General features: G+C 37.4%; 1 long non-coding RNA gene and 1 pseudogene across 1 annotated transcript in view; one reads left to right on the forward strand and one right to left on the reverse strand.

Annotated features, from left to right (window-relative positions):
* LOC147996302 (uncharacterized) overlaps positions 1 to 24,939 on the forward strand; it is a 130,565-nt gene that overhangs the window by 43,118 nt on the left and 62,508 nt on the right. The gene's annotated exons all lie outside the window — the stretch shown is intronic.
* On the reverse strand, positions 10,946 to 11,125 carry LOC120101104 (U2 spliceosomal RNA; annotated as a pseudogene).

The raw sequence follows: 24,939 nt of genomic DNA on the forward strand, positions 1-24,939 counted from the left end.
CCCTTCCAGTGTCTCATCTATTAAAATTTGCTCAGTTTCCTGAGACTTCTTGGATCAGGACCAAATAATTAAGAGTTGGAGCAATTATTCCTTAGGCAGTAACCATAATAGTGTGTTTATTAAGTCTAAGGAGGCTGATATTTTGCTATATCTGTGTGACCTCTCTGGGCTTCTGTCTGATCCTCAGGAAAATGGGAAAATTTGATTAAATAAATTAATGCATCTACTTAGATTCTTAGTCTACTTCATGATGACTTTATTTGTTGATATTACAGTATCTTATGAAATAAAACAAAAATAAATATAATTTGGAATTATCTTCCATCTTTGTTCTTGGTTGGAAATTAGCTGTGTGTGTGTGTGTGTGTGTGTGTGTGTGTGTGTGTCTGTGTGTCTGTGTTTCTGTGTGTGTGTGTCTTTGTGCATGCATATGTTTGAATATGTGTGTGTGAGTAACATTGCATGCATGTATGGCATTTTATAGTAGTATACAAATATAGCGAAAGAGAATGAAGAGGGTCAAGATGATCTTTTGTAGAAGAGTATACGTTTTTACATGGAAAGAAAAGACAGTACTAAAACACAGCACACTTTTGAGTAATCAACACAGAGGATAGAGGGGGGACCCACTGGTAAGCAACCATGCAATGCTGCTCTCTCTTACTGTTTTTCATTCTGTTTATGACACACCTGTAGCCATATAAATTACTTTCTAATGCTGCAAATGTTTCTCTTTTTAACGAAATTCATCGTCTATGACTTTGACTCCACGTACTGAAATGAATGGAATCAATTGAGTACTCTACAGTAATGCTGAACAAAAATTACCTGTTTGAGACTATAACCTTTTCCAAACAGTATAATAATTGAAATGCTATCCTGCTACATGGCAATTATGTCACTCTAGTTTCCTCTACATTCTGTATGAGGCTCCAGGACGTCTCAGCAATATGATGAATAAATACATTTAATATTTTCACTTTTTACTTTCTTTCCCTTAAGCTAGCTAATATATTTCTCTTGTTCAGATTCTCAGGAGAAATACATCACGATACTTTTTTATTAATTTGAAACTATTAATAATGTAATTATTCTAAGAACTTTACATTAAAATATAGTTCATATTTACAAATTAAAATGTACTCTAAAATTAAACCTACATACAGAGACCACTCATGAATATTTGTGTGCATGTTTACAAATCAAATCATATTCAAAGAATGTTAAGTACTATATAGACTGTTGTAGGCTGTCTCATGCTGCTGCAACAGATTATCATTAACTATGTCATTAATACAAAACACAAGTTTATTTGGTTTTTATTCTAAAGGTTGAAAAGTCGCATTGAAGCATTTTACAACCTGGGAACCCTTTGTTTCACAGAAAATATCCAATGATGAAAATATAAGCATGACATAAAGGAAAAAAGTGAACTTCTAACTTTTGAGTATTTTTATGATAAACTTTAATGCACTAATGAATATTAAAATCTCCTGACATAACATGGTCATTTAGGTACCACATAAAAATATCATTGATGAGGACTGCATTTTGAAAGGATGTTTTCTTGGAAACATATTCAAACCATACACAGCATACAGCAATTCATATTACTTATTGTAGTCACAATAAGCCTTCTTGATACCATTGTTTTCTAACTTTGTATCCAAAATACAAGAAGTGTCGAAGTGGATCGAGGACTAATTCAGTACCAGTTTGCTTGAGAGCCAATGTCCTCATGAATTTGATTTTTCTCATAGGAAAAAAGATGTATTTTCCATATCTTCCTACTCAATATGTATATCCCAATAAAGTGTGAATCAGGAAAGTGGTACAGTTATCAAAGCTGACTTAGCTGAGTGTCACATATAGCACACTATAACCTAGAAATCCTGAACTCAAGTGATCCTCCTGCCTCAGCCTTCAGAGTAGCTGGGAGTAAGGCATGTGCTACCATTCAAGGCCCCTGGTTGGGAGATAGGGCCACCTCAAAAGTATTAATCCAGAATTCTTTGTGTCAAAAGGAAATGCAGGGACAAATATGGAGCAGAAACTAAAGGAAAGGCCATCCAGAGACTGCCCCACCTAGGGATCCATCCCATCTGCAGACACCAAACCCAGACATTGTTGCTGATGCCAAGAAGTGCTCACTGACAAGAGCTTGGTATAGCTACCCCCTGAGAGGCTCTGCCAGATCCTGAGAAATACAGATGCAGATGTACACAGCCAAACACCTAACTGAGCACAGGGACCCCAGTGGAGAAGTTAGAGCAAGGACTGTAGGAGCTAAAGGGGTTTGCAACCCCATGGGAAGAACAACAATATCAATCAACCAGACCCTCTCCTCAAAGCTCCCCAAGACTAAATCACCAACCAAAGAGTACACAGAGAGGGGACTCAAGGCTCCAGCTGAATATGTAGCAGAGGACCAAGGCAGGGAGAAGGAGAGGGGAAGGGGACTTGTGGAAGGGAAATTGGGAAGGGAGATAATATATAAAATGTAAATAAGGTAACCAATAAAAAAACAAAAAAAAAAAAGAAAATTGAAAACTAACATTGCATTTCTTACTCCAAATACATTTTTCTAATTCTAAATTTTAACTACTTCTTGACTGAAACTTAGATGTTTAGAGATTAGGAAGAAGATTCCAATGACAAAAAGTCTATTACATAACAAACATGTCATTAATTTCCTTTTATTTTTCATAGAGAGTAGAGAGTATGAGTAAAAGATGGTGAAAATTTACTATTCCAGTCAACATAATAAATTATGTACAACTTGTATGATCATAGAAGACTATTTTTATTTATTAATAATGGAATAAATGGTCTGGAGAGAAGGCCCAATGGTAGAGAGTACCCACTATTATTTAAGACAACCCAAATTCTATTTCCAGAACCCACCCATGTGGTGGCTTACCACTATCTGTAACTGTACTTCTAGGGGACCTGTTACTCTCTCTGGATTTTGTGGGTACTAATAAAGGCACCGGCTATAGTGCAGGGCAAAATACCTTACACATAATATAAAATAAATATTTTTTTATAACTTTATAAATGGCTAACAATAAAATTGCAGTGAGCTACCCAATCACTTCATATACTGTTTTGATGATTTGTATATGCTTGGCTCAGAGAGTGGAGGTGTGACTTTGTTGGAGTAGGTATATCACTGTGGGTAAGGGCTTTAATACCCTAGTCCTAGCTTCCTGGAAGGAAATATTCTGCTAGCAACCTTCAGATGTAGAACTCTTAGCTCCTCCTGCACCATACCTGTCTGAATGCTGTCATGCTCCTGTCTTGATGATAATGGACTAAACCTCTAACCTGTAAACCATCCTCTATTAAATGTTGTACTTTATATGACTTTTCTTGGTCATGGTGTCTGTTCACAGAAGAAAAACCCTAACTAAGAAAGAAGCTAGTACCAGGGACAGGTGAATTGCTGTAAAAGGCCTGATCATGCCTTTGTGGAGAATATGGATTTTGGAACTTTGGATTTGGAAAGCAGTGGAATGCTTTAAATGAGGATTAATGGGTTATCCTAGGAGGAATATGGAAGACTGTTACAAAGAGTGATTTAAATTGATCAGACCTGTATTAAGAGGTTTCAGTAGAGAATGTCAATATGTGGCCTAGAGACTGTTTTTGTGATATTTTGGTGAAGAATGTGGCCACTTTGGCCCTTGTATACACAGTTTGCTTAAGGCTAAGGTGAAGAGACTCAGATTAATTGGATTGACCAAGGAAGTTTCAGAAATGCCCATCATAGACTTTGTTCTCTGTTTAAGTATCATGAAGTGCATTTTAAACAAGTGTAGTAAATTGAGAAAAGAAAAAAATATAAAACTTATGGTTTGAGTATAAAAGAGGTATCAGCAAGTGAAATGGAGCTGAATCCTGTGTTCAAGGAGATAACAAATTAAGTGGGTAGACTTTGCGGCACCAGGTAGGTAGTATCCTACCTACCCAAGTTTAGATACAAACATGGTATTATGCACATTTAATCCTAGGAGACAGGCATGCATATCTCTGAATTCAAAGTTGAATCACAGACCAAGATCCAGGACAGCCATGCTTAGAAAGTGAAGTAGTTGGAAAAGAGAAAACTAGTGATAATGCAATAAAACAAGGGCTGCTATGCTCCAGCTTCTGCAAGCAGCAGAACTCTGCAACTTCAGCCATGTGTCTCTGACTTTATAGTCAAGAGGAGAGGGAGACTATTGGAACAATTGATGTTGGTTAACTGGAGCTAAGAAATTAGTGGTGATTAAGAAGAGACCAGCATCAATGAGGTAAAATCATCTAAGTAATGTTTTCTGAGAGCACAAAGAAACTGTGTTCCAGAAATAGCAAAGATTGTACCTTATGCTGCAGCTGTACTTGTTAATATGTAAGAATCACCAAGGTGGTAATGGTTTTAAAAGTATGACAGGGTCATGAAGAGCAGCTGGGACTTGGCACTGTCAGAGGCCATGGAAGTCCATTTGTGTAAGTACCGTTCAGTTGCAGTTGACAACCCAGGAGTGAAGAGTTTATGCAAAGAAGTTGTGGCTTGGCACTACAAAGAGAGCCTATGAGAGGTTATTGGTAAAGAGTAGTTGCAGGGAAAGACCTCAGTGTATTAGAGATGCCGGTACCATGGAAAGATCACCAAGAGCAGCAGCAGCAGCAGCAGCAGCAGCAGCAGCAGCAGCAGCAGCAGCAGCAGCAGCAGCAGCAGCAGCAGTGTAGTCGATCAACCTGAGCTTAGAGTGCTACACAGGGCAGAGCTGAAACTAGCCCTTTGGAGGAGCCCAGAAGATCATATGTGGATTCCAAACATCGAAACAGTAAGCCATAACATTGACGTTGACTTGGAGATCCCAAGATGTTTGAGTTGCCCAAGTCATATGATATCTACAGGGGAATGGAAACTGTCCTTAACAGCTGCTAACAGGGAGTGGAAACAACCCAATAAAAGAAGTTTGTTGAGACCAAAAAAGATGAAAAGGGAGTTGAGGATCTGGGGACTGCTTTGATATCAGGCATGGAGATGCAGAGCTTGGAGTTTGTCCAGGTGGTTTCTTGTCTTGCTTTGGGGATTACATTTAAGTGATTTGATGAATTGCGGAAAAGACCTTGAACTTTTGACTTTTAACATTGTTGATACTGCTATGGACTATGGAGACTCTGGAAGTTGTACTAAATGTAGTTTGCATTATGCTATGTTTATGTATGGCCCCGTAGACTCAAATGTTTGAATAAGCTTATGGGGGCCAGCTAGTGGAATGTGATGGTTTGTATATGCTTGGCCCAGGGAGTGGCTCTATTATTAGTTGTGGTATTGTTGGAGTAGGTGTGTTCCTGTGGGTATACGCTTTAATACCCCAGTCCTCACTGCCTGGCAGAATTCCACTTGCAACCTTTAGATGAAGATGTAGAACTCTCAGATACTCATTCAATGTACCTGTTTGGAAGCTGTCGTGCTCCTGCTTGGATGATATTGGATTGAATCTCTGAACCTGTAAGCCAGCCCCAATTCTTTATAAGACTTTCCTTGATCATGGTGTCTATTCACAGAAGTATAATCCTAACTGAAACAACTATTTTAATTAATTATGCATTTCTTTACCATCTTAACTTTTTTAAAGATTTATTTTTTTAAAAGTATGTGTATACACTGTCATTCTCTTCAGACACACCAGAAGAGGGCAGATGGTTGTGAGCCACCATGTGGTTTCTAGGAAGTGATCTGAGGACCTCTAAAAGAGGAGTCAGCACTCTTAACTGTTGATCCATCTCTCCAGCCCACCATTTTAACTATTTAAAAGAATTTCTCATATTACTTTTACATACAATACATTGCAGCTCAAACTTCCCCTCCTTTCCCATCTCCCAGTGTACCCCCAATCTTCTCTCCACCTAGATTGACTGCTCCTTCATTTTCCCTTCAGAAAAGAACAGACATATCAGGAATATCTACCAAACTCAATATGACAGAATGCAATGATTAGGCACAAACCCTCATATCAAGGCTGGAGTAGGCAACTCAGAAGGAGGAAGAAGGTCACACATCAAAGAGTCAGAGATACCCTGCCTCCCCTTGTTAGGAGTCCAAATAGAACCCCAAGCTAAAGAACTATAGCTTAAGAGTGCCTAGGCCAGAATCATGAAGGCTCTCTGGTTGCTGCTTCTTTCTCTGTAAGCCCTTATATGTTCTGTTTACTTGACTCTGTGGGAATGCTATGCCAATATCCCCAACATCTCTGGATCCTACCATCCTTCCTCCCATCTTCTGTGGAGTTTCCTCAGCATTGCCTAATATTTAACTGTGGGTCTGTGTATCTGCTCTCTTCAGCTGGTAGAGTAACCCTCCATGATGATAAGTGGACTAGGCACCAATCTCTGAATGTAGCATTGATTTTTTTTTTGTAATCTGTGTCTCTATATGTCTGTGAGTCATGCAGCTTCAAGATCCTGGCAAATCTAGTCTAGCGCTTCTTCTCCCGGTGTGGGCTTCAGGTTATATTAGTTGTTTGGTCACTCTGAGCCATTATTATTATCCAAGTAGTGGAGCATCTTTCTAGCAGAACACATTGTGGGTTAAAGATTTTGTGGCTGGTTTGGTTTCTCATTCTTATCATTGGGAGCCTACCTGGTTAGAGAAGATTGCTGGCTCAGGGTCTTTATCCTCTATCTATTACTAAGAGTTTTTAATAGAGTCAATCTTACAGGTTCTAGGAAGTTACTTCTGCTCTATCCTACATCCCTCCATGCTGCACCCTAAATGGCCAACTCTTTCAGTCATCTCCAAGTATGGTACTCTCTCTCCATCCCTCCTGCCCATGTGATTCCTCCTGTTCCAGTCCCCATCCACACCCACAAATATTCTATTTCCCCCTTCTCAGGGATTCTATGTGTTCCCCCTAGATTTTCCTCTGAAAACCCTGTCTGCATCTATGGATTGCAGTGTGATTATCCTTTATTTAACAGCTAATATTCATTTGTAAGAGAGCACATATCATGTTTGGTTTTTTTCTGGGGTCTGGATTACTTTGCTTAGAATGTTTCCTTTTTTCCATTCTTCTTCTTTTCCCATTCATATGCTTGCAAATATCCTGATGTCACTTTCCCCAACTGCTAAGTAATAATCTGTTGTATAAATATACCACATTTTATTATCCATTATTGGGTTGAGGAAGAACAAGGTTGTTTCCTGTTTCTGGCTATTGTGAATAAATCACTGTGAATATGATTGAGCAAATGTATTTGTTGATAGGATGGACTTTTTGTTGGTTGGGGTCCTATGCCCAAGAGTGGTATAGCTATATCTTGTAGTAACTTTTTATTTTCCAATACCCAGAAAAAGAAAATAAATCATTGTAAGTGAGAGCACTCAAATATTTAGGACTATATTCCTGAAAGCCTGGCTCTCTGATGTTTTGTCCAATAGCTGAAACACAACTATAAATTGAAATATAACTTCTGGCTATGATGAACAAGAATGGGATTATTCACATTTCTTTCAGTGGTTAAAACAAGTTTTCTGAGTTAAGAACCACTACTGTGGATATAGAAACATTTTTATTGTTGTTGCTGTTTTGCAATTAGGATATAAAATCAGGAAACTTGTGCTTATTCTTCAGGAAAGAACTGCAGAAAATGATTATGAACTACCATTGTAACCTGTGTATCAGTGTATAAAATCACCATTGTTTTTCTCTCATAGAATTTCATGTTCTTCTTGTAGTCCTTACTGCTGTTCATCCACTTTAACTCATAAGTTATCAACAATACCAAGCACATGAGTTGCTCAGGGATTTCACATTCCCCCCAACGATGAGAACACATTATTCTTGAATCATTCATTAACCAGCATGATGAAATTTTAGTGTATTTTCCTTGAAGTAATTATATTTTTCACTAAATATACTGCTATCTAGGTTTGAAATGATGGAGGACACAGGAACTATTTGGCATGAGTTTTAGGAATGCAGAAGGTGGCATGAAATATATTCCTTATATAATTAAACAGGAGAGCAAGAAAACTATGTCCAGATGCTGTTGTTTACAGGTTTTTCTCCTTTCTATGCAAGATGTACTATTGAGGCAGTAGCTTCTCTGAGATCTATAGATCTGCCTCTGGGTTCTGTACCTCCTGAACAAGAGGCACATTTATTCTGTCACCAAAATTTCCATTTTTCTCATACCAGGGGAATCATTGGTTCAGCATTTTTGAATACTAAGAACTGATGAGCATCTCAGTCTTCCCTACATATTCTAACTATGGCTGGTCCTTCTCACATAGCATAACTTTCCTCTCTATCCTGACATCAACTTGTGTTTGGCCTGCAGGTGCAGTAATAACAGCATCCTTGGAGAAATACTTTATTCAGATATGTACTTCTGTAAACACAAATTCCAGTCCAAAATGTTTATGATGCTCATTGGGAGATTAGTATTGCTTCCTTCAGTCTTCAACTCACATATCCCATCTGAAGTGCTTCTAAGGAATGTTGTCTAGAATGTGCTTCTCTTTGATTCTTAGCTTAAACTCTATCTCAGAAGCTCAGCTTATTGCATTGTAATAATGCATTATCTTTCATCTGTATATTAATCTATTTTCTTTTTTAAAAGCTAGCTCTCCAGTTAAATATATATTTAATTTGAAAAGAAGTTCATGTCCATCCTCTCAAGTTACTTTACATCCAATGTATATCACAGTTGCTAGCACATAGTGAACAGCCAACAATATGTTTTATGTTCATAAGTTCAATATGGGCACTATTTTAGAAAGTTATTTTTGGAAGCTATGTTATTGAATTTTCCCATTGCTATGAACAAATACCTGACATGAAGCAACCTAAGGGAAGGATGGTTTATTTTGGCTCACAGTTAGAGAAGATTTGGCAGTGGAAGCTGCTGTACACAGAGATGGTGCAATATTTCTCTCGCTCTGTAGATCAGGGAGCATCAAGAAATGAATGCTTGCCCTCACTTGCTCTTCTTTTGTTTTTCAATTTGAGATCTTAGCCAATGAGATAGAAAACTGACAGTCATATTATATTGTCTTCCCTGTTCTGGAAAATCTCCCTGGAAGCACCGTTTGGATAAACATCTCTCTCTCTCTCTCTGTCTCTCTGTCTCTCTCTCTGATATATATATATATATATATATATATATATATATATATATATATATATATATATATATATCCCAAACCCATTTATATTGACTTTGAAGATTCATTTTCACAGAAGCTCTATATACAAAGGACTTCAGAGAAAACTAGTCAGCAAAGGGTACTGTCAATATTCAAGTCAATAAGAGTGAACAAAGGGAGGTTGAAAATAGAGGAAGGATAAATAAGAAATCTGAACAACCAAGCTTAAGTAGGATAATTTGCATAGTAAGAAATCTGAGGGAAAAGAAGGAAGAATCAGAAGATATAGAGAATTTCAGTTTGAACTGAAAAGGGGACTTCCTTTCTAATGGGTGCAGAATGGAGTGGGAATAAAGTGTCAATAATCTTACCCAGCACTGGTCCTTGCTACAATACTGATATGCCCGGTAAGATGTACCTGCTAGTACATTAATAGATCAAACCATGTGTGGAACCTATGAACTGTCTCTTTGGCTTTGAAACATGCTCCATAGGAGGGAATCCCATTCCTACTATGATACTGTGATCTTAATCAGAATCTGGTAGCTCTGGAGTTCAGAAGCCTTTGGGTAGGACCTGATAGATTTGTTTTTTACTAATCATTCTTATTTTTGTCTTCTAAATATTCATGTTAATATTCATAAATTGGGTTGTTCTTTACCTTGGGGAGAGAAGCTTCCTTTGTAAATTTTATAAATTTTATTATTTAAAATAATCCTGGCAAATAAATAAAAGCATCACATACCAATATTAACTATGTCCACAATCGATAAAATATAATGAGTTTCTATCTTAGAATAGACATTCAGATGAGAAGCTTTGGAGTGTCATATTATATTTTATACTTTTAGTATTGCAAATATTTCCATTAAAAATAAGAAATCCATGGAAGAAATGCAACTAGCAAGACGATTCACTTTATATCCTTTTTCCTAACCATGTCCCTTACATGAATTTAGTCCATTTCCTTTTATTTAGCATTTGTTGGGTTATCTATTCATGTGTGTCCATGTGTATAATTTTTATATATTTGACTGGCTAGATTCTTCATATGAGGGACAAATACTGTTATTTTTTTATTTTTAAGATTGTATCACTATGTTTAATAATACATATTTTATGTTCACCCACTTTTCTGCAGAAATTAATTTAGTATTTGTTAGAGTTGAGTGATATTCAAGTATACATGAGCCCTACATTTCTATTGACCATTTGTCTTTTAATGAATATCAAAGTTGATTTCATTTCTTTGTTATAGTAAATAAAACAATGATAAACACAGAAGTTCAGATCTCGTTGGTGAAGTATGGTGTTTCCTGGGTAGAAGCCCAGTGAAATAGCTGTGTCACATGGTAGTTTTATTTTTCATTTCTTTTCAAGAAATCTCCAAACTAATTCCCATAATGACGCATTAATTTGCTTCCCTATCAATAGTGGATAAAGATTCCTTTCTCTTCATTTTCTCTCAGGCATTTGTTGTCAAATTTTTTGATGACAGTCATTCCTAACATGGTAAGTAGAATCTCAACGTCCTTTTCATTTGCATTCCCCCGATTCCTAGGAACATTGAACATTTTTAAACTTGTCTATGTATATCTATTTTTGAAAGCTGTTGTTTCAGTTAATTTGTGAATTTGTTAATTGTTATATTCCCTAAACATTTAATTTCTTGAATTTTTGTGGAAATTCTGAATATAAGTTTCTTGACTCCAGATTTTTATGATAACATTCCTAATGGGTGAGTAGGAATTGAAGAAGCTTTTTTTTCCTTCTGATTTTAAACCACTTTTATTCACCCCGGGGGGATGCACCATTCCTGGAGGTACTGTGATGCACAGAGTGGACAGAGCAAGCTCCTATTCCAACTCCTACTTCCAAAAATCTATTTAATATATTGTCCTCAGATAGTGGACTTATCAGAAATTAAACTGAAAAGAATTAGAAACAGAGACTTACTAGATAGCTCATAACTTAATAGATCTTGCTGCTCTTGAAAAAGGTTGGAGTTTGATTCACAGCACCCACATTCAGTGTCTCACAACTATTTATAACTTTAGTGAAAGGAAATCTGGCACTCTTTTCTAGCCTTCATAGGTAACCATATTCTCATGCAATACCTACATACAGAAGCACAAAAGTAAAAAGTAAATTAACTGAACTTTAAATGGGCTTTAGTGAACTTAGAATTTTCCATTGTGGTGTAAATTTGTAACTAGGAGTCAGGATTTATGACAGGCTGGCCAATCTGAATGTGCCAGATACTGACTTTACTTTAAACTGCAGATGTAGTGACGACTCTCCAGTAAATTTAAAAATATGAGAAATCTTTAAGTACTTGTAATTGTAAGAAGTCCAGTTAAATATAAACCACAAAATATTCAAAAGGAATTTTCATTCTTTTAGTATAAAATATTATTTTATTTATTGGTGAACTGCAGTGACGTTAGGAGTACACGAGAGTGGCACACTAGAGAAATCAGCCAGCCTGTGCTGTGTGTATTTAACATTTTCTGTCTTCTGATATCATCACTGAGATCTTACAACAATGATAAAAATACAGGAACATTCCAACTCCTGTGCCTGATTTCCAACCTGAATGGGAAACAATTTGCATTGTTTATAGAGGGCTAAACTTTGTCTACATAGGGCAATGATTTTCTACTGAATTCAATTTTGCTCCACCGAACATGTTTGGTGGTGTTTGGCAGCATTTTCCACTGTTACTGGAATCTACTGAGCAGACATTGGGTCTGTGCTAAATATCAAGGGACTCTGAAAAGTAACTTCAGCATGCAGACAAGCACTCTCCATTCAGGAGCTAAGTGCTGAGCCCAAGAATCACCAATATAGAAAAAGCTTTCAACTTGGCTGTTGTTCAGAGCATAATGTCTAGAAGATGAAAATTACACATATGCACATTCATGTACATTTAGAAATGACTATGTAAGCAAATAAGTTGTAGAAAAATGAATTGTTCTTTAGAACCTATTTTTGATTAAATACAAACTAACACTTGGAGAAACTAACACTCTGCAGGAAAACTTTGGAAATTCTAATTTAGAATCTAAGAATGGGATTTTCTATGGTGAGGAACACAGTAAAAAGATTAATAACCACTTAAAAATTACTGAGACAAAAACATATAATGTCACTTCAGATTTGATTGCTAAACCTTGGACAAAGGCTACAGAAAAAGTGTGTAGAATTATTTATCAGATAATTGAAAAGACATATTGAAATTCATAACATATAATCTCATCTATACATTTTCTAAATCACAGAAAAACAGCTTCCATGTGTTTGTGGGCTTTCTGCTGTTTTTGTTGCTATTAAAGACCAGCCGTAGTCCATGATGATCTTATAGGATGCATGGGATTATTTCTATCTTGCATCTGTTGAGTACTACCTGAGGACTCAGCTTTACTACTCCTGGGCATATATCCAAAATATGCTACAACATATAACAAGGACACATGCTCCACTATGTTTTGGCAGCCTTATTTACAATAGCCAGAAGCTGGAAAAACCCAGATTTCCATCAACAGAGGAATGGATACAGAAATGTGGTACATTTATACAATGGAGTACTACTCAGCTATTGAAAACAAGGACTTCATGAAATTCTTAGGCAAATGGATGGAACTAGAAAATAGCATCCTGAGTGAGGTAACACAATCACAAAAGAACACACCTGGTATGCACTCACTGATAAGTGTATATCAGCCCAAAAGCATGGAATACCTAAGAAAAAATTCATAGATCATATGAAGCCCAAGGAGAAGGAAGACTAAAACGCGCTTGTTTCAGTCCTTCTTAGAAAAAGAAACAAAACACTCAAGGGAGGAAATATGGAGACAAACTGTGGAGCAGAGACTGAAGGAAAGGTCATCCAGAGAATGCCCCACCTTGGGATTCATCCCATATACGGACACCAAACCCAGACACTATTGCTGATGCCAAGAAGTGCAAGCTGACCGGAGCCTGATATAGCTGTCATCTGAGAAGCTCTGCCAGAATTGGGCATCAGTAGGAGGAAAGGCCCTTGGTCCTCTGAAGGCTTGATGACCCAGTGTAGATGATTACCAGGGCAGGGAGGAGGGAGAGACTGGGTAGTTTTGTTTGAAGCACCCTCATAGAAGCAGGGATGAAATAACGGGTTTTGGGAGGGGAAACCAAGAAGGGTGATAACATTTGAAATGTAAATAAAAATATCCAATAAAAGAAAGAAAAACAACAAAAGTAGAAATTCATCCTGAAGACATGTCTCTTTCATGCCAAAAGCAATTAACTATTGTGAAATATGAAATTATTGTAAATTAAAATATAATTACATTAAATATTCTTTAAAAAGCTGCTTTAGATCTTTAGATAGCTTTGCTCTTGCCAATGACCAAAGCCCAATCTTTTATTTGCTTATTAATTCAGTCATTTACCACAAGTTCTCTTTTGATTTTTCCACAAGTCAGCTTTTTATGACTTCGAACCCTTGATTCTTAGAAAAAGACAAAAAGTACCTCTTTTTAACCCAGCAAGTCCTATACCATTTGCTGGGCACAGCAGTGGTAGTTGTCAAATCTGGACATATAGGCTATTTTTATGTGAAACACTTAGCTTTCTATTTTCCATCTCCTTAATTACCTTAGCTTGGCTGTCCTGGAACTTGCTCTGTAGATTTGCTTTGAACTCAGAGATCTGCCTGCCTATTTAAACACAAACAACAAACAGTAAATTTAGCCGGGTGGAATCCTGCCTTGAGATCATCACCTCTCTTTCACTTCCTGGTACTCCTTTATTACTTGAACCATAAACCTTATTTTATTAACTATTCCTTTTCTCTTACAGTCTCATTAGTATGGTTGCCTCTGCTCTTTCAGGTCTGTATAGCCCATCATACAATTCATATTACATCTTTATATTTGGGATACTTGAGAAATCCTGCTTATATATTCTTGAACTCATGTTTTCCAAGTTCTTTCTTTCTTTCTTTCTTTCTTTCTTTCTTTCTTTCTTTCTTTCTTTCTTTCTTTCTTTCTCTCTCTCTTTCTTTCTTTCTTTCTTTTTTTTTATTAACTTGAGTATTTCATATATACATTTCAAGTGTTATTCCCTTTCCCGGTTTCCAGGCAAACATCCCCCTCCCCCCTCCACTTTTTCATGGGTGTTCCCCTCCCCATCCTCCCCCCATTGCCGCCCTCCCCCTAACAATCTAGTTCACTGGGGGTTCAGTCTTAGCAGGACCCAGGGCTTCCCCTTCCACTAGTGCTCTTACTAGGATATTCATTGCTACCTATGAGGTCAGAGTCCAGGGTCAGTCCTTGTATAGTCTTTAGGTAGTGGCTTAGTCCCTGGAAGCTCTGATTCCTTAGCATTGTTGTACATATGGGGTCCCAAGCCCCTTCAAGCTCTTCCAGTTCTTTCTCTGATTCCTTCAACGGGGGTCTTATTCTCAGTTCAGTGGTTTGCTGCTGGCATTCGCCTCTGTATTTGTTGTATTCTGGCTGTGTCTCTCAGGAGCGATCTACATCCGGCTCCTGTTGGTCTGCACTTCTTTGCTTCATCCATCTTGTCTAATTGGGTGGCTGTATATGTATGGGCCATATGTGGGGCAGGCTCTGAATGGGTATTCCTTCTGTGTCTGTTTTAATCTTTGCCTCTCTATTCCCTGCCAAGGGTATTCTTGTTCCCCTTTTAAAGAAGGAGTGAAGCATTCATATTTTGATCATCCGTCTTGAGTTTCATTTGTTCTAGGCATCTAGGGTAATTCAAGCATTTGGGCTAATAGCCACTTATCAATGAGTGCATACCATGTGTGTTTTTCTGTGATTGGGTTACCTCACTCAGGATGATATTTTCCAGTTCCAACCATTTGCCTATGAATTTCATAAAGTCATTGTTTTTGATAGCTGAGTAATATTCCATTGTGTAGATGTACCACATTTTCTGTATCCATTCCTCTGTTGAAGGGCATCTGGGTTCTTTACAGCTTCTGGCTATTATAAATAAGGCTGCTATGAAGATAGTGGAGCACATGTCTTTTTTATATGTTGGGGCATCTTTTGGGTATATGCCCAAGAGAGGTATAGATGGATCCTCAGGCAGTTCAATGTCCAATTTTCTGAGGAACCTCCAGACTGATTTCCAGAATGGTTTTACCAGTCTGCAATCCCACCAACAATGGAGGAGTGTTCCTCTTTCTCCGCATCCTCTCCAGCATCTGCTGCCACCTGAGTTTTGATCTTAGCCATTCTCACTGGTGTGAGGTGAAATCTCAGGGTCGTTTTGATTTGCATTTCCCGGATGACTAAAGATGTTGAACATTTCTTTAGGTGTTTCTCAGCCATTCGGCATTCCTCAGCTGTGAATTCTTTGTTTAGCTCTGAACCCCATTTTTAATAGGGTTATTTGTCTCCCTGCGGTCTAACTTCTTGAGTTCTTTGTATATTTTGGATATAAGGCCTCTATCTGTTGTAGGATTGGTAAAGATCTTTTCCCAATCTGTTGGTTGCCGTTTTGTCCTAACCAGAGTGTCCTTTGCCTTACAGAAGCTTTGCAGTTTTCTGAGATCCCATTTGTCGATTCTTGATCTTAGAGCATAAGCCATTGGTGTTTTGTTCAGGAAATTTTTTCCAGTGCCCATGTATTCCAGATGCTTCCCTAGTTTTTCTTCTATTAGTTTGAGTGTGTCTGGTTTGATGTGGAGGTCCTTGATCCACTTGGACTTAAGCTTTGTACAGGGTGATGAGCATGGATCTATCTGCATTCTTCTACATGTTGATCTCCAGTTGAACCAGCACCATTTGCTGAAAATGCTATCTTTTTTCCATTGGATGGTTTTGGCTCTTTTGTCAAAAATCAAGTGCCCATAGGTGTGTGGGTTCATTTCTGGGTCTTCAATTCTGTTCCATTGGTCTATCTGTCTGTCTCTGTACCAATAAATGCAGTTTTTATCACTATTGCTCTGTAATACTGCTTGAGTTCAGAGATAGTGATTCCCCCTGAAGTCCTTTTACTGTTGAGGATAGTTTTAGCTATTCTGAGTTTTTTTGTTATTCCAGATGAATTTGCAAATTGTTCTGTCTAACTCTTTGAAGAATTGGATTGGTATTTTGATGGGGATTGCATTGAATCTGTAGATCGCTTTTCGTAAAATGGCCATTTTTACTATATTAAACCTGCTAATCCATGAGCATGGGAGATCTTTCCATCTTAAGATCTTCTTCAATTTCTTTCTTCAGAGTCTTGAAGTTCTTATTGTACAAATCTTTTACTTGCTTGGTTAAAGTCACACTGAGGAACTTTATATTATTTCGGTCTATTATGAAGGGTGTCATTACCCTAATTTCTTTCTCGGCTTGTTTCTCTTATGTGTAGAGGAAGGCTACTGATTTATTTGAGTTAATTTTATACCCAGCCACTTTGCTGAAGTTGCTTATCAGCTTTAGTAGTTCTCTGGTGGAACTTTTGGGATCACTTAAATATACTATCATATCATCTGCAAATAGTGATATTTTGACTTCTTCTTTTCCGATCTGTATCCCCTTGACCTCCTTTTGTTGTCTGATTGCTCTGGCTAAAACTTCAAGAACTATATTGAATAAGTAGGGAGAGAGTGGGCAGCCTTGTCTAGTCCCTGATTTTAGTGGGATTGCTTCAAGTTTCTCTCCATTTAGTTTAATGTTAGCGACTGGTTTGCTGTATATGTTTTTACTAAGTTTAGGTATGGGCCTTGAATTCCTATTCTTTCCAGGACCTTTATAATGAAGAGGTGTTGACTTTTGTCAAATGCTTTCTCAGCATCTAATGAAATGATCATGTGGTTTTGTTCTTTCTGTTTGTTTATATAATGGATCTTGTTGATGGTTTTCCATATATTGTACCATCCCTGCATGCCTGGGATGAAGCCTACTTGATCATGGTGGATGATTGTTTTGATGTGCTCTTGGATTCGGTTTGCCAGAATTTTATTGAGTATTTTTTGCGTCGATATTCATAAGGGAAATTGGTCAGAAGTTCTCTTTCGTTGTTGGGTCTTTGTGTGGTTTAGGTATAAGAGTAATTGTGGCTTCATAGAAGAATTCGGTAGTGCTCCATCCATTTCAATTTTGTGGAATAGTTTAGATAATATTGGTATGAGGTCTTCTATGAAGGTCTGATAGAATCCTGCACTAAACCCATCTGGACCTGGTCTCTTTTTGGTTGGGAGACCTTTAATGACTGCTTCTATTTCCTTAGGAGTTATGGGGTTGTTTAACTGGTTTATCTGTTCCTGATTTAACTTCGGTACCTGGTATCTGTCTAGGAAATTGTCCCTTTCCTGAAGATTTTCACGTTTTGTTGAATATAGGCTTTTATAGTAAGATCTGATGATTTTTTGAATTTCCTCTGAATCTGTAGTCATGTCTCCCTTTTCGTTTCTGATTTTGTTAATTTGGACACTCTCTCTGTGTCCTCTCTTTATTCCGGCTAAGAGTTTATCTATCTTGTTGATTTTCTCAAAGAACCAACTTTTGGTTCTGTTGATTCTTTCTATGGTCCTTTTTGTTTCTACTTGGTTGATTTCAGCTCTGAGTTGGATTATTTCCTGCCTTCTACTCCTCCTGGGTGTATTTGCTTCTTTTTGTTCTAGAGCTTTTAAGTGTGCTGTCAAGCTGCTGACATATGATCTTTCCTGTTTCTTTCTGCAGGCACTCAGCGCTATGAGTTTTCCTCTTAGCACAGCTTTCATTGTGTCCCATAAGTTTGGGTATGTTGTACCTTCATTTTCATTAAATTCTAAAAAAGTCTTTAATTTCTTTCTTTATTTCTTCCTTGACCTGGTTATCATTGAGTAGAGCATTGTTCAATTTCCACGTATATTTGAGCATTCTTCCCTTATTGTTATTGAAGACCAGTTTTCGGCCGTGGTAGTCCGATAGCATGCATGGGATTATTTCTATCTTTCTGTACCTGTTGAGGCCCGTTTTTTGACCAATTATATGGTCAATTTTGGAGAAAGTTCCGTGAGGTGCTGAGAAGAAGGTATATCCTTTTGCTTTAGGATAGAATGTTCTATAAATATCTCTTAAGTCCATTTGGCTCATGACTTCTCTTAGTCTGTCTAGGTCTCTTTTTAATTTCTGTTTCCATGATCTGTCCATTGATGAGAGTGGGGTGTTGAAATCTCCTAGTATTATTGTGTGAGGTGCAATGTGTGTTTTGAGCTTTAGTAAGGTTGCTTTTACTTATGTAGGTGCCCTTGTATTTGGGGCATAGATATTTAGGATTGAGAGTTCATCTTGGTGGATTTTTCCTTTGATGAATATGAAGTGTCCTTCCTTATCTTTTTTGAGGACTTTTAGTTGAAAATTGATTTTATTTGATATTAGTATGGCTACTCCAGCTTGCTTCTTCTGACCATTTGCTTGGAAAGTTGTTTTCCAGCCTTTCACTCTGAGGTAGTGTCTGTCTTTGTCTCTGAGGTGTGTTTCCTGTAGGCAGCAGAATGCTGGGTCCTCTTTGCATATCCAGTTTGTTAATCTATGTCTTTTTATTGGGGAGTTGAGGCCATTGATGTAGAGAGATATTAAGGATTAATGATTATTGCTTCCTGTTATATTCATATTTGGATATGAGGTTATGTTTGTGTGCTTTTCTTCTCTTTGTTTTGTTGCCAAGACGATTAGTTTCTTGCTTCTTCTAGGGTATAGCTTGGCTCCTTATGTTGGGCTTTACCATTTATTATGCTTTTTGATGCTGGATTTGTAGAAAGATATTGTGTAAATTTGGTTTTGTCATGGAATATCTTGGTTTCTCCATCTATGTTAATTGAGAGTTTTGCAGGATACAGTAACCTGGGCTGGCATTTGTGTTCTCTTAGGGTCTGTATGACATCAGTCCAGGATCTTCTTGCCTTCATAGTTTCTGGCGAAAAGTCTGGTGTGATTCTATTAGGTCTGCCTTTATATGTTACTTGACCTTTTTCCCTTACTGCTTTTAACATTCTTTCTTTATTTTTCGCGTTTGGTGTTTTTACTATTATGTGACGGGAAGTGTTTCTTTTCTGGTCCAATCTATTTGGAGTTCTGTAGGCTTCTTGTATGCCTATGGGTATCTCTTTTTTTAGGTTAGGGAAGTTTTCTTCTATGATTTTGTTGAAGATATTTACTGGTCCTTTGAGCTGGGAGTCTTCACTCTCTTCTATACCTATTATCCTTAGGTTGGATCTTCTCTTTGAGTCCTGGATTTCCTGTATGTTCTGTGACCAGTAGCTTTTTCTGCTTTACATTATCTTTGACAGTTGAGTCAATGATTTCTATGGAATCTTCTGCTCCTGAGATTCTCTCTTCCATCTCTTGTATTCTGTTGGTGAAGCTCGTATCTACAACTCCTTGTCTCTTCTTTTGGTTTTCTATATCCAGGGTTGTTTCCACGTGTTCTTTCTTGATTGCTTCTATTTCCATTTTTAATTCCTTCACTTTTTGATTGTGTTTTCCTGGAATTCTTTCAGGGATTTTTGTGATTCCTCTCTGTAGGCTTCTACTTGTTTGTTTATGTTTTCTTGTGTGTCTCTAAGGAGTTCTTCATGTCTTTCTTGAAGTCCTCCAGCATCATGATCAAATATGATTTCGAAACTAGATCTTGCTTTTCTGGTGTGTTTGGATATTCCGTGTTTGCTTTGGTGGGAGAATTGGGCTCCGATGATGCCATGTAGTCTTGGTGTCTGTTGCTTCCGTTCCTGTGCTTGCCTCTCGCCATCAGATTATCTCTGGCGTTACTTTGTTCTGCTATTTCTGACAGTGGCTAGACTGTCCTATAAGCCTGTGTGTCAGGAGTGCTGTAGACCTGTTTTCCTGTTTTCTTTCTGCCAGTTATGGGGACAGAGTGTTCTGCTTTCGGGCGTGTAGTTTTTCCTATCTACAGGTCTTCAGTTGTTCCTGTGGGCCTGTGTGTGGAGGCGTGTCTGCCTCTCTGAAGGTTTAGCTCTCCCTCCCACAGGATTTCCCGAGTTCTTTCTAAAAGCCTTAGGGCTGTCTTGAAGGCCACTGCATTAGTTTTGCGCAGGAACATTAGACACAACTCTGTCTCCCAGAATTATGCTGTTTCTGATCATTATGGAGTCATCAACCTTGGCAGAGAGAACATTCCCCAGTAATCTTGGTAAGAATATTCCCTGAAGGAGAAGTAATGTATATACATTATTATACAAATTAGCCTTCCATACAGCAATCATCTACACTTGAGGAGACCCATGCACTGATGGCACTCCTCTGGGGATGGGAAACCTAGCATGGTGCTCTGGGCAAGGCCATACTAGAATGACATATGTATCTAGTATTTGACACCTGTTTTTATTTGCCTTTTTTTTCTTTAGCTATGATGAAACATCATAAACACATGAACTTGGGTAGAAAAGAGATTATTTTGCTAACATTTACATATCACTCTTTATAACAAAGGCACTCAGGAGAGAAACTCAAACAGGTCAGTAACATGGAAGAATGAGCTGATGCAGTGACCACTGAGTATTGCTCCTTAGTATCTTGGTCTTCATGGCTTGCTGAGTCTGCTTTACTATAGAACACAGAGCCAGAAACCCATGATGTTACTCCTCACAATAAATTGGACCCTCCAACAATAATTAAGGAAATGCCCTACAAGCTGGCTTACAGACTGTTCCAATGCAGGTATTTTCTTAAATGGGATTCCCTGTTCTCAAATGATTGTAGCTTTTATCAAGGTGACCTAAATGTCAGATATCACAAAAACAAGATAAAAATTAGAGAGTGTTTAAATGGAGTTATGTTATTTAAATGAAGTGATGGTAGTTCAAAAAGCAATAAAGTATGTAGTAAAATCTCCAGTCCTGTTGTGGGAAACTTCCTCCTGAGTTGTTGGCTAGGTGAGTCCAACAGACACTAGAAACAAAGCAGCTATTGTCACTGCATTGGTGACATTATAGAATTTGAAGTTAAGAGCCTGTTGATGAAAACTCCATCAACTTCTGATAGAGGATTTAGAAAAATTGACCTGAAGCCTCCTTTCTAAGGACTAGCTCTCATAGTACGAGAAGTAATATTCAGTCTGCCAAGGGAGAAAGAACCATCATTTCTACACATCCGTGATGTCTGTGAACCATAACAATGGCTAGACTAAAAATATATCCTCAGTGCTCTATTACTGGCATTTTTATCTTTGGGTAAACAGCAGCTGTCTAGTTGGACTTAAAGCCTGTCGAGTAGGAAGGAAATCAGGTCTAGTACTATAAACCAAGCCAATTGCCCGAGGCGGAAAAGGTCATAGACCCGAGAGGAGAACCCATTACTGCCAGATACCTAAATCAATATAATTTCTCTTTTCTAAATACTTATTCTTATACCCATAGGTGAGTGTAATTCTTACCACTCAGCAAAGTAACGTCTTTTTGCAGGGAATGGAGACTATTTCAGAGATTTACAATTAGTCAAAATGCAGAGAATCAGCAATTGCAGTGTGTTCAATTCCAGATGATATCTCTGCATTGCAACACATACATCCAAGGCTCAGGGAAAATCATGAAACAAGGGGGAGAAATATTGTAAGAGCCAAAGGACCAGAATTCCTGCTCCTATAGAGAGTTTTATGTTCATGGCTGAGAAGCCACACCAGTGAAATTTCAAACATGGTTGCACTATTCATTAAAAGTAACCCATTTTACTTGTCTAATGATGATGTCACTGGACTTATTTGTATATATAGAAGTAATAAACAATTGACTAGAAAATATATTACTATCCAGGGACATATATTGTATACATCAAATTTATATTCTGATTTATTTAAAATGTAAATTTGAAAAAAAGAAAATCAGTAAATAACACAGCAAGACATAATGAGAGTGTCGAGAATTTTGCGGTATAGGAAATATTTATATGTCTAATAATATGGTTGGCTTATGGAAGAGATACTTGAAGAATATGATTCTGAAAACTGTCTTTGAATTAAAATGGGAACATTTAAAAATGCTCTCAAGTTTTAACAAGAGGAAGACTAAACTAGATATGATATGCTTTCATGTACCTGAATCATTTTTGAAATAGATGCTTTCTTAGAACCATTATGACACAGTCTAAATCTCAAATAACATAGAATTGTATTTAGGGCTATTTATGATAGAGAATGATATATTACTTATACTTATTAATATAATCTTTGTTTTATTAAATTCTTTAGCTATATAATTAGATGATAGTTAAATAGAAAATGCATGCAACAATGTCACACTGACAGTATATCAAAAATTATATACATTTAAAATGTTTTTAAAGATTTATTTAATTTTTATAGTTTGTTGATTTTTGTTTCATGTGCATTCATGTTTTGCCTACAAAAATGTCTACATGTGAAATCCCCTGAAATTGGAGTTATAGGCAGTTATAAGCTCCCATGTGGTTGCTGGGAATTGAACCTAAGGCCTCTGGAAGAGCAGCCAGTGCTCTTAGCCGCTGAACCAGTTCCAGAGTCCCAGTTTCATTTGCTTTTATCTTTCATGTGTGGGTATTACCTGCGGCGACATCTATGAACCACATGCAAGCAGTGCACACTGAGGCCCTAGAACATCAGATTCTCTAGAAATGTAGACAGAGGCAAGCTGCCATGTCAGTTCTGGAATGACAACAAGAAGAACAACCAAAAACAAAACAAAACAAAACAAAACAAAACACAGATTTCCCCCCCCCCAAATAAAAACAGTCTGAGTCCTCTGAAAAAGCAACTTCTCTTTATTGATAATCCATCTTTTCAGCCACAGTCAAAAGAGTTTTATGTAACAACTTCCCTAACAGAGCACCACCAGATCAGGCTCTAGGATCAAAAATTAATATAAATGTGACCACATGAATTGAAAAGCTTCTGTAAGGCAAAGGACACTGAAGTAGGATAAACTGGCAGCTTACATCCAACAGGGGGTGGGTATCCAAAATACATAAAGAATTTAAATGAATTGAATACAATCAAATCAAAAAGTTAAAAAAATGGGGTACCCAGATATACCATCCTAAGTATATACCCAAAAGATACTCTAACATGTAACAAGGACACATGCTCACCTATGTTCATAGCAGTCTTATTTATTTATAATAGCCAGAAGCTAGAAAGAACCCAGATGTCCTTAAATAGAGAAATGGATACAGAAAATGTATCTGTACAATGATTACTACTCAGTTATTAAAGACAATGACTACATGAAATTCCTGGGCAAATGGATGGAACTAGAAAATAGCATCCTAAGTGAGGTAACCCAGTCACAAAAGAACACACATGGTATGTACTCACTCATAAGTGGATATTAGCCCTAGAGCTTGGAATACACAAGATACAATTCACAGAACAACATGAAGTTCAAGAAGGAAGCTCAAAATGTGGATAATTCAGTCCTCCTTAAAAGGGGGAACAAAATAATCAAAGAAGGAAATACAGGGAAAAAGAGTGGAGCAGGACCTAAAGGAAAGGCCACCCAGAGACTGCACCACCTTGGCATCCATCCCATATGCAGCCAACAAACCTGTTAGGAGCCTGATATGGATGTCTGCCAGAGCCTTATTGATATAGATTAAGAAGTTTGCAGCTAACCTTCAGACTGAGCACAGGGACCCTAAAAGAGGAGTTAAAGGAAGGATTGAAGGAGCTGAAGGGGTTTGCAACATCACAGGAAGAATAAAAATGTCAACCAACTAGACCACCAGAGCAAATAGGGACTAAATCACCAACCAAAGAATAGACATTGGGAGAATCATGGCTCCTAAGTAGCTTATGCATATTGTCTGACATCAATGGGAGGAGAAGTCCTTAGTCCTGTGAGGGCTTCTTTCCTCAGTGTAGGGAAATGCCAGGGTATTGAGGTGAAGTAGGTGGGTGGGAGGGAGAGGATCCTCAAAGAATCTGGAGGAGAAGAGAGGGAGGGGGATCCCAGAAAGGTGATAACATTGGAAACGTAAATACATAAAGTACTCAATAAAAATGAGGTACAGATCTATAACAAAGAATTCACAAACAGAGGAGTCCTCAATAGCTGGAAAACACGTAAAGAAAACATTAACATTCTTGGTCATCAGAGAGACGCAACTACAAACCTCTGAGCCTCCATCTTACAAACATTAGAATGACTAAGTCTAAAACTCAGTGACAGCTCATGCTGGCAGGGATGTGAGGTAAGATGAACACTTCTCCATTGCTGGTGGGAGTGCAAACTTGTACAACCATTGTGCAAATCAATTTGGTGGTTTATCAAAAAATCAGGATATTCAGATATTCAGGAGGATATGGGAACCCTCTGCTCCTCTGAAGAAAAAGGAATAGGGGAATGATGGAAGGGAAGTTAAGAGGTTGGGACTGGTAGAGGACACAGCCACTAGGATATGAAATAAATACGTTAATTAATACAAAAAATTTCATGGATATAAATACTGATATGGATTTTGGTACTGTTCTCATGAAGGATGAACATTAGGTCCCAATTTGTCTTTTATGTTTAATTATAGATCTTACATTTCTTGGCAGAAAAAAATTGTAACTAATAGTTGAGGTATAAAATCACAGTGATACCATGTAAATTGATAATGTGGCTTGTATATACATATATACAAATGCAACAATCTCCATGTTCATTTTATTTATCATCAAAAATCTGAAAATTCCATTCTCCATTGGTCTTGTTTACTGAAAATCTTTATATTCATACTGTCACAATTTTATTTTTTAACTTAATGGAGGACTGGCTGCATAAACACCTTACAAATTAGTGATAAATCTATTGATATTTTAATCAAACTATCAACTAT

The sequence above is a fragment of the Rattus norvegicus genome, chromosome 2 (assembly GCF_021556685.1).
Source record: "Rattus norvegicus strain SHRSP/BbbUtx chromosome 2, alternate assembly SHRSP_T2T, whole genome shotgun sequence".
NCBI lineage: Eukaryota > Metazoa > Chordata > Mammalia > Rodentia > Muridae > Rattus > Rattus norvegicus.